Source organism: Seriola dumerili, unplaced genomic scaffold (genome assembly GCF_002260705.1).
Source record: "Seriola dumerili isolate Sdu_G_001 unplaced genomic scaffold, Sdu_1.0 BDQW01000432.1, whole genome shotgun sequence".
NCBI lineage: Eukaryota > Metazoa > Chordata > Actinopteri > Carangiformes > Carangidae > Seriola > Seriola dumerili.
In genome coordinates, this window is record NW_019174687.1 from 3,582,550 (window position 1) to 3,593,680 (window position 11,131).

The window sequence follows — 11,131 nt, forward strand, 5'->3', positions numbered from 1 at the left end:
TCAATTCATCATCAGAAAGTGGCTTCATGATGGCAGAATCTGGACAATCACACCCTCTTAACGCAGTGATGGTGCAGGTGTGAAAAAAGGAAATTTTCTCCACCCTCTTCGCTCAACTATTTATGTCATTTTTTCTGTGTGCAGGACCAAGTGCAACGCCGCCGATGCTTTTGAGGCTGCCTCAGTGTTTCGCTGTCTGAAAAAGTGCTTCTATTGGAAGTGTGGTTTTCATCCATTAGCAGAGATATGTACCTCGGGTCGTCGGAAAGTACAAACGAGATCTTTGATGTTCAGGGTTCAGGCAATCAGTGTTGATGAATGAGGGAGAGGAGGTGAAGCAGAGGCTTTTTGGCACAGAGCCCTAGTTTAGAAATGGGCTAGTAGTTCTGTGTGTGTATGTGTGTGTGTGTGTGTGTGTGTGTGAAGGGGAGAGGGAGGAGAGGGGAGGTGAGAGGGAGTGGATTAAGGAGGGAAGGAAAGCACAATAAGATAGTGTGCCACTGTCTGATGCCTCTTTCTCTCCCCTCAGCAGAGGAGGGGCGGGCGGCACACGCTACCCACAAAGAACATGGACGTGTGTGTGTGTGTGTTTGTGTGTGTTTGTATGCATGTGTGTGTACTGGGGTCCGTGGTAGTGAAAGAGCCTTGGAAAGTGTAGGGAGGGAGGGATGGAGGGACACCCCATCTCTTTTCTTTCTCCTTCCAAACTTGATGCAGGCGTCGGATTCCTCTGGTGGTGCACGTCAGGAATGTCCATATGGTCTCAGCTGGTAAACAGCACACGCCTTCTCTTTGTGCACGTTACAATGGAACATCTTCCTTTGTTTGGTCCCTTTTTGTAGCATCAAAGAGCCAGACGTCAGCCACTGTCAGCGTCAGAGTGAAGCAGTTTGTTGTGTGTTTCCATGTCTGGTTTATTTATATCATCTAAAGGTGAAGGCTGGTGTTATTCTATATTTTCTTACTGTCAACAAATCCCATAAAAAGACCAAAACCTACAGTGTGTTTGTCCGTCCTTCAATATCTATTGACTTCCCTCCATCTGTGGCTCTCAGCCTCCGGTACATTGGTTGTTTAAAAACTGCTCATAAGCGTGTAGTTTCATTTTTAAAAAGTAGTTTTTAACAAACAAACAGGAGGAAATAGAGCATTTATTGGGGACTATTTTCAGCGGCGGATTTGGCGCAGCAGGACAGTGTGTGGGGTTGAGTCAAAATAAACTACTATGTGTGTCTGTGTGTGTCTGTGTGTGTTCACGGTAATGAAGCAACATGTCACCGAGTGCAACAGTGTGGTTCACTGATGTGTTTTTAATAGTTTGAGGAAACAATGGAGCTCTATTACACAGAGGAATAATATCAGACTTAGGAGACACACACAATACTTCTTAGTTTGAGACATTCACAGTTGGTTTTGGTCTTTTAATGGGATTTCTGATAATAAGAAACATACGGAATACCACCAGATTTATCATTTAATCAAATAACCTCATTGCAGGAGAGACCTGATTTACAGCAGAGGAAACGAGTTCAGGCACAAACGGCATCAGAAGCAATCTCAGGCATCTTTCAAAAGAAATGTCCAAGGTTATGTGGTAAAAAAGCTCCCAATACCATGAGACATTCAAGTTTTAATGTGCTTTGTTCTTCTTGTACATTTGTAGGATAGAAAGTACTGGAAGTCAAAGTCAGTATTTACCTGCAATACTGGTAAATGTAATACACTGAGGCACCTTCAGAGACCTTTTTCATTTTTGTTACTCTGTGTTTACTAAAACTAAACATCATGGAGCATGTAACCATGTGGCCTGAGCAGAAGCTATAGAAATGGCCACTTAGCATTAGCAACGTTAGCCTTGTAGCTAAACTGAAAAGAAAGGGCCTTTAAAATGTCAATCTGACAATATTTGAATAAAAGACATCATCATACCATCCACATGTTTTGACCTTTGCTATATGTCATCCTGTTCTCACCCCCCATGTTTCCTTTCCGTCTCATCCATCTCTCTCAAAACAAGGCAAACATGCAAAATTCAAATGCAAAAAAGTCATAAGAAAGTGCAGAAATACCTGAAAAATTCACAACAAAAATGAAAACAACAACAATTTGTACAAATTTGCCAAACAAAGTCAAGAAAGACGAGTAATTTTTCCACCAGAGTTTATGTGACAGAGTTGGGATCAGGAGAAGAATGTTCCTTGGCGCGTCACATTCATCTCTGAGATCCCAGAACCTTTTTGAATCGTATGGTTTCCCCTTTCAGAGAGGACGGCCAGGGGTTTAGATCAATACACAGCTCCTCTGATCCACTGCTGACTCTGCAGACCCAAGCTTTACCCTCTGTGTGTGTGTGTGTGTGTGTGTGTGTGTGTGTGTGTGTGTGTGTGTGTGTGTGCGTGCGCCAGTTTTTTTTTTCTCTCCCAGCCAGGTGCCCCTCACTGCCACACTAGACCAGACAACCTTGTCAAAATGAGGGCTTGTGGGTCAAAGGTTGTTCATGTGCCCGGTGCAGAGAGAGAGGGGGGAGGGGCGTTAAGTCAATGCATCTGACAAAAAGTGCAGCGTTTGTTTTTCCCATTAGCATTAGCCGGTCACGCTAATGAGCAGCGGCACATGTGGCTACGCGATTAAGAGGGAATCCACTCCAAGGGCCCCTCGAATCTTTAGCTCGGTCGACGAGGGGGGGCTCTGCCGAGTCTGGTGCTGCCAGTATCACAATCCATGCTTTTAGAAAAAACATTTTTCTAAAGGGGTACCCATTATTTTTCTTATTTTTCCTCTATGGTCACGTCCAAAACCAAAAACGTTGAAAAGACTTGCAAACATACAGTTAAGACTTTCTTCCTAAATTCTACAAATTCTCTGCTAACTCCTCACAAACACAACAGAGTGAGGAAACTCTTCTGATTAAATATCCAGGTGTTTCGGGGGAGGGGGGAAACTGTAGCAACCAGGAGCAGTAAACTTCAACAGGTATAAAAGTGTTTTCAGTAAAAATCATCAATAAACATGCAGGTTTACTGGCTGCAGGTAGAGACCTCTGAAACCCAACACTGCAGAGTCCTGCCTGCATCCCGGACACCTGAGACCCTCCTGCCGGCCAGAGAAAGGTCAGTGCCTTGGTAAAGCCATGGCAGCACCATATGGAGATTAATATATCTTCTCGTCAGACCTTGTGCCATTAGCAAAGACCTAAATATAGCATTACACGACCTCAAAAGCGAGATTACAAAGTAATGACGTGACATAAATAAATGTCGCTTGATCACTTGATCACAGCTAAACTGTACAACATCTTTTCTTGGCTAAAACTATCAAATCTGCTAAAAAACAAAAGCAAACAAACAGATACATGTTATTTTTTCACATTGGAGCCGTGTCACTGTGGAGCTGAGCTTGATACTCAAGTAAAACTGCTTTTGGTAGTTTAATTGAAAACAATGGATTTAATTTGTTTAATATTGTTCTGGCTCTTGCAGTGTTTCAGAGCCTTTTAATTTGGTGAAGGGTTAAATTTGTCTACTTCTGACGTTTTAGGTTATTTCGTGCATGCTTTTAGTTTGAAGGTTCAAACAGGAAATAGAAAGAAAAAAGGGCGAGTGACAGGAAGTGAAAGTTCACTACATTTGCTATTTCTCCTGTCATTCTAATACATTATTGCTGTTGATTTGAGGTCTTTAACGTCTTCTGTGAGCACAACTCGTAAGTTTGTTCGTTTATGTAGTGCTTATGACTTGTGAGGAATGTTAGATAGTTTATGAAAAAACGTTTATTTAGTGTTAGCTTCATGGCGCTAGCATAGCATGCTAACATGCGCGGGTATCTAGCAGGCATCTGTAGGTAGTGTTGACTAAGCTTATTAGCTCTTATTTGCTACCTGTATATTTGTGTTCATTCTTTTTTATTAATAAAAAAGGCAAGTCTAATTGTGATTTATGCTTTTTTACAGTTTTTACTCTGTCTATCTGTGGGCCTGTGAATAAAATCCTAAAATGACGTTCACGTGTCTGCAGTGGATGAGTTCGCTATCTGCATAGCTGCGCCGGGGAAGCAGCAAGGGCAGAATAAATATATTTATATTTAAAGCTCCATATTTTACATTTTTCCTGTTTTATTTGAAGGGTTGATCCATAAGAATATATATTTGTGGTTTTAAGAATAAAAAGTTCATCTTGAATGCAGTTTTACATCTCCTCTCTCAGGCTTCTCTCTGGAGCTCTAGTAACAACAGGACAGTCAGCCAATCAAAAGAGAGGAGGCTCTGAGCCTCTCTTCTGAGTGATCCAATGAAAATACAGTAGGTTTCATGTAAACACTCAGAGAAACTAAATCCTGCAAGGTTGGATGGTTGGTCCAGGTGGGCGGGGCTTGGAGCATGGATGAGGGTGGTGACTGTTTTTTTTGTGACATCACAAAGTTCCAGAAGTCCTGACGGCTGGTTTTAAGGCTCAGTTTCTGAATACAGGCTGTGTGCATTTCTCTGTGGACTGAGGGTTTGATACTTTCACAGTATTAATATAGAACCCAGACCTGCTTTATAAACAAACCACACATCGAACTCTCACTTAACACAATATGGGACCTTAAAATATGATATAGTAAAACTACAAAGTGTCAGATAAATGTAGGGGAGTACAAAGTACAATATTTCCCTATGAGGCCCAGGCCCGAATGCCAACAGCTTTTGGGGCAACAGCAGTGTACTGTATAGTGTCTTTATGGGAGGTTTAAGGGGGTTTATAGTTGTCAATGTAAAATGAGCAAATATGAGGGGCCATTGAGGGCACCTATTTCCCCTCTGTTGGCCCCAAGCATTTGCCTGGTTTTCCTCTCCTGACAGTGCACCTGTACATTTTAATGCATATTTAACACTGCTTTATACTTCTGTTCAAAGTACATCAAAACTGTGCTTCAGTACAGCACTGCAGTTAATTTCCACCACGAAAGATGAGGTAGGCACTTCACTCCTACGCTGCTGACACATGAAGACCTACTGAAGCTGAACTGTTGATGTTTGGATCTAAAACATTTCAGACCGTTCTGAACTCTTTGGATGCGTTGGTTTATCTGTGGTGCCGTAGGTTGAGCTGAGACTTCCTGATGTTTATTTTCCATAGTTTTTCTCACACATGTCGGGTGATTATGTGAACTGTTCACTGTGCAGCTGTGTTTTCACGATGTGGTAAATCAAGCACATGTTAGTCTCTGCAGAGGCTGAAAACTCTGATGTCACCAAATGAGTAGGGTTACTGCTGTAGTGGTTTGCATGTCTGAAAACAAATAAAGGTTTTTCTGGGTCGCATAAATTTCAGTTACCATATCTCAGTGTGTATTTAGGACCTTATATTTAACATGTTGAGTGCTGAATACTCCAGTACTTCAAACTGACGTGTTCTTTCTCTCTCTGCAGGGTGACCGGGTGTGGTTAAGGGAGGATGAACAGTACCTTCCCAGCACCGTGTCCTCTTGCTCTGGAGGTGTCGTTGCCTTTGCCACAGACTACGGCCAGGTGAGAATCACTTCTGTCTGTTTTTATAACTAAAAGGCCCCGTTCAGAGCTCGTTCTGCCTCTTCCTCGGACGACTGGCCATCCCACAGAAACACAAAAACCAGGGAAACATGACTCCACTCACAGGGAGATCTCCTCGACTTTCCCAAACCTCCTCTGACACTGACAGACTTTTCTTTCCCCTAAACCTACAAGAGAGCAAAGGCTTAAAGAGGTCCTCTCATAATTTAGGATCAGCTCGAGATGGGGCAAATCCCCTAATCCCCATATGGTTCTCTATTATCTCTTTGATCCGTGTGTTGTCAAAATAGCAGACACAGAGGAGGTGAAGGACACATGGGACAGAGGTCACGGGGGGATTTCTGTGTGCTTTGGATTGATTATGAAGAATTAACATGAATCAACCCATCAGTTAGATTTAACACAAAACATTTCATTTCCTGTGTGACGCGTTGAACTCCACAGGTTTGAACCAACACAGAGAGAAGTGTGTATCTTCACAAAGTGGGGATCTTTTTGGCTTTTGATACTTTGCTTTGACTCCAAACACTAAAGCGAAAAGTGACGAGGAAGACTGACAAAGCTGCCAGCATCACGTCATGTCAGCACACACACACACACACACATCACATGGTTATATATGATTTATGTGGTATTCACCAACACAACAGCTGACTGATCTGATCTCTGCTGCAGCACTTTATGACTCCTTTAACACACTGAAAAGAAAGACACTTTAGATGAGAGTTTGTTTAGAGGTGTCAAGCATCGCACTTGAATAAGCAGGATAAAGGATGAGGACACTGAGATGAGCACAGTTTTCATACCTGAGAGAATTCACTCTGGTTTTGCGAAGGCTGAGATTCAGATTTTAACTTCGCTTGAGGGTGAAACTCTGTGAAGGAGTTTAAGGATCTCTGGGTCTTGTTTACGAGTGAGGGTAGGATGGAGCGGGAGATTGACAGGCAGATCGGTGTGGCAACAGGCGTTGTACCGGACCGTCATGGTGAAGAAGGAGCTGAGTTGGAACGCAAAGCTCTTGATTTATCAGTGGATCTTGGTTCCCACCCTCACCTATGGTCATGAGCTTTAGGTAGGGACTGAAAGAATGAGATCATGGAAACAAGAGGCTGAAATGAGTTTCCTCTGTAGCGTGGCTGGACGGGGTGAGGAGCTCAGAGAAGAGCTGCTGATGGGTCCTGGAGGTCTTCCAGGCATGTATGACTGGTAGGAGCCCCCCGGTGTAGACCCAGCACATGTTGGAGAGATTATATATTGTATCTGGCCTGGGAACTCCTCGGGATCCCCCAGGAAGAGATGGAAAACACTGATGGGGAGAGGGACATGTGGACTACTTTGAGTGACCCAATCTTGGATAAGCAGCAAAAAATGGATGGAAGTTCAAATTTGATTTAGATTTGATTATTTGATTCCACGCTTTAATAATACAGCAAATTGTGGCTGCTAAATTTGTCACCTTCAAATTATTGTTAGGATGTCCCTTGCATTGTCAGATCAATGTATTTAACTGTAATTGCTGTGAGTCAAAGGCTAATTCGCGGTTTTTGCTGCATGGGTCCATGTGATGTGACGTCACACTGTTCACGCACACATGCGCCTGTCAAGTCAAGTGGACGCTCATTTTTTGCAGCATGTAGAGTTTGTTTATTTCCCACCGTTCATTTGACTTTTTCATGTTACAAACAACCGAGAGCTTCTTCTTTCTTTTCAGGAGGAAGCCATCATGTTTTCTGTTGCACATAGTGGAGAATCCGTACACATGCCCACTGATTGCTGTATGAATAGATGCGTGTCCGTGTCCGCAGGGCGAGCGGAAACCACGAACGGGCCTTAACTCAACATTAGTGATTGTTACAGCTGCGGTTGACCACAGCACACTGAGGCCGCCTCTGTTTAAACATTTACTGTCCTGCTGACCAAATACTGTTGAATAAGCCCATCTCATCTTCTTCACCGTGAACAATGCTCCACTGATCTCAGTGACATAAATATTGCACTTTCTATAGCTGTTTTCACAATAAAAGTCTCCAGCTAGTTTGGAAAACTTTTAATGTGAAGCAGCAGGGAAAGAGTGTGAACAGGAACTTGGAGTGAAACTAAACTTAAAGCATGGCCCTGCACAATCTCTTTGTGGATGTTTCTTGACATTCTATTTTCATAATAACGTCCTTTTATATTTCTTATTTAATCTGAACTTCATTGAGTTTAGACTAGCTCCCTTTTAACCGCAGCCTTTAAAACTCAGGCCAGTAAACACTGACCTGTGTGAGCTGTCTGAGTGGATTTACTCTCCTCGACCCTCCTGTGCTGACAGCTTCAACAAAGACTTCCTGTGTAGCGGCCGGGCGGCGGAGGGTCACTACCAGAGGACGCTCTGTAAATGTGAGCGCTGAAGGATTTAGGGTCATGTTGAGCCGGCGTATTGTCCTGAAGATTTATCGGCAGATTAAGGCATTCTTATCTCCTGGCTGCTTCGCACTCACAGACTCAGCCAGAGCTGCTGGTCACTGAAGCTAATGACCCTCCACACCACAGTCTACAGACGAGGTGTTGGGCTCTTGTTGTTGTTGTTGTTGCTGTAGCTTCTGGGCTGTTTTTAGCTCTAGTGATGACAGTGTCAGTCTGACGACATCTATTATCACCATCAAGTTGTCGCTTGTGCTTTTAAAGTGTCGATTATTCAGACATTCATGTCCCCCTCATGACGACCCGCTGTGTCAGAATACAGCGACACAAAGCTGTTTGTTCTTCTTGTCTTTTCTGCACCTTTATTTTTCTTCTGTTTTTCTCTTTTCTTTAGTTTTTTGTCTCTTTTTTATCTTTTAGTCCTCTCTCTTCCCTGGTCTCTTTTTCTGTGCAATTAAATAATTTGTCTCTTCTCTTCCATCTGTCTTCTTCTTGTCTTTTTTCTCCTCTTTTTCTTTGTCTCTCCTTTTTAATATCTTAATCCTCTTGATTTGTTCCCTAATCATTCAATAATGTATCTGTTCTTTTTGTTTTGTCTGTTGTTTCTTCCTCTTGTCTTTTGGCTTCTTGTTTCTTAGTTTCCATTTTTGAGTTAATTTTGTCTTTCCTTGTTTCTTCCTTGTTTTTGTTTCTCATCCTCTCTTCTTGTTTGTTAGCTTTATGACTTTTTTTTGGTCTCTTTTCCCCTCTCCTTGTTACTCATCTTTTTTCTTTTAATGTTTCCTCTCCTCCCTGTTTCCTCTTCTCTCCTCTCCTCTTCTTCTCTCTCCTGTTTCCTCTCCTCTCCTCTTCTTCTGCTCTACTGTTTCCTCTCCTCTCCTCTCCTCTCCTCTCCTCATCCTTTTGCTCTCCTCTCCTGTTTCCTCTCCTCTCCTCTCCTCTCCTCGTTTCCTCTCCTCACCTCTCCTCTCCTGTTCTCTCTCTCGCTTCCTCCTCCTCTCCTCTCCTTTCTCCTTCTCCACTCTCCTCTCGTTTCCTCTCCTCTCCTCTCCTCTCTCCCTCTCTTCCTGTTTCCTCTCTCCTCTCCTCTCCTCCTCTCTCTCCTCTCTCTTCCTCTCCTCTCCTCTCCCTGTTTCCTCTCCTCTCCTCTCCTCTCCTGTTTCCTCTCCTTCTCTCCTCCTCCTCTCTCTTTTCCTCTCCCTCTCCTCCCTCTCCTCTCCTTTCCTCTCTCTCCTCTCCTTCCTCTCCTCTCTCTCCTCTCTCTCCTCCTCCTCTCCTTTCCTCTCCTCTCCTCTCCTGTTTCCTCTCCTCTCCCTCCTCCTCTCGCCTCTCCTTCCTTCCTCTCCCTCTCATCTCCCTTCTTTCCTCTCCTCTTCTCTGTTTCCTTCTCTCCATTCCTCTCCTGTTTCCCTCTATGTGTTGTTTTTTAATTGCTCAGTGAGAAATAAATGCAGCACGGGACTGTCACACTCAGTGTGTTTGAGCTTTAAAGTTTCACTAACAGCCGCCTCACACAATGAGATGATTGTCAGATGGAGGGAGCACCTGTGTGACAGAGAAGTCACAGGTTCAATCCCTGAAGTAGGTCATATGTAGAGTGTGCCCCCTGAAGCGACACACTAAACTCCAGCTGTTCAGTGTGAAACATGAACTCATGCAAATAATAGTGTGTTTGTTTTGTGTTGCTTCATGCAGTTATTGTGGAGCAGTGTGGTCACACATTCATCGTCTCCTTTGTTGTTGTTGTGTGTTTTATGAGGATTTGTGTGTGTGCGTTGTCATCCAGAGACTCACATGCAATAGGTGTGTGTTTCAGTGTTATTTGAATAAAAGGGTGTGTGTATGTGTGTGTTTGGCCTGCTGCCTGTGTGTGTAACTGGAGATGGACGTCACCTGTTCGGGTGCAGAGCAGATGTTTGTGCTTTGTGAGGGGAAGAAAGTTGCTGACCAATTAGTGAGAGGACACTACTGCAAGCCCCACCCACTTTAGCGTGCCTCAGTGTGTGTGTGTATGTGTGTGTGTGTGTACTTATTTCATATTTATATATCAACCAGAATGTGTTTATGCAGTTTAATATTTATCACAAATAGTTTTATCTGGTGTCCCAGTGTTGGTTAATGTGTTATTATGTGTATGATGTGTGTATAATATTGTGTGTTTATTCATGTGAGTAGAAACAGTGTGTTTATTCAGGATCAGACTTTACTGTACAGGCTGCCATGATATTTTAGTATTAATAATTTTAATATTTATTCCCCAGTGGATGACTCCCTATAAATTCCTCTGACCTTTGACCTTTCCTTTACCCTCTACTATCTCTCCCTTAATGTTGCCACTGAGCAACATGGTTTGATCTTTATTCTAATGGGCTAAAATTTTAATTGAGCATATTCATAGTCTTTGGGACTAATCTTTCCCATCTTGGAACGCCTCATGAGGTTTTCTCTTCACTCTGACACCTAATGAGAAGCTTTCTCCAAAAGTTACTGTGTAATTTTGTTTTATTTATTAGGAAAATAATAAGATGTTCAGAGCAAGTGCAGTGAAGTTCAGTGCAAGTGCCATATATCAAGTACACAGTCATTAAGTACAATCTCGGGCAGTAGTTCCCAGCTTGCGAAGGTTTTTGCAAGTAGGCCGACAAATCATTTGCAAAAACGGTACAAGTTTTGTGAAATAAATGTAATTAATAAAAAATTAAAAATATAAACAATGTTTTTTAAGTTTCTTGAAATGAAATGAATCTTCAATAGCTTTAAAAATGTTATTTGTTGTTGTATACTTGTATATTGTTAGGGTCGGATGTGGGTTGGTCAAGTGGTTGCTATTGAGTTTGGAAAAGGTTGGGAAACAACTGCTCGGGTTTTAATTTTAAAAAAGAAAACCAGTGAACTAGGGTTACCTGCGGCTCAGAGCTGAATGAAGCAGGTGTGTCTGTTAGTGGGTAACAAGATAGAGTGCTTGGTTCAGTCCTTGGTTCTTGTGCTACTTTTCGTAGTGTCCTTCAAGAAAGACATTGAATCTCAAACTTGATCCCAAATTGCTTCCAGATTGTGTTCATGTTTGGTGATAAAATGTAATACCACTGTTGGACAAAAAGCATCTGCGAAGTCATATAATGTAATGAATATTACAGTTACATTTAAAAATCTCAGCTTATTGGTTAAAAAAAGAAAAAGGTTATGGCAAGTATT

General features: G+C 42.5%; 1 protein-coding gene across 1 annotated transcript in view; it reads left to right on the forward strand.

The window, feature by feature from the left end:
- Positions 1 to 5,411: 5,411 nt before the first annotated feature.
- myo10 (myosin X) overlaps positions 5,412 to 11,131 on the forward strand; it is a 111,726-nt gene continuing 106,006 nt past the window's right edge. The window contains exon 1 of the mRNA XM_022761775.1: positions 5,412 to 5,509. The gene's annotated coding sequence lies outside the window, so the exon portion shown is untranslated. The remainder of the gene's footprint in view (positions 5,510 to 11,131) is intronic.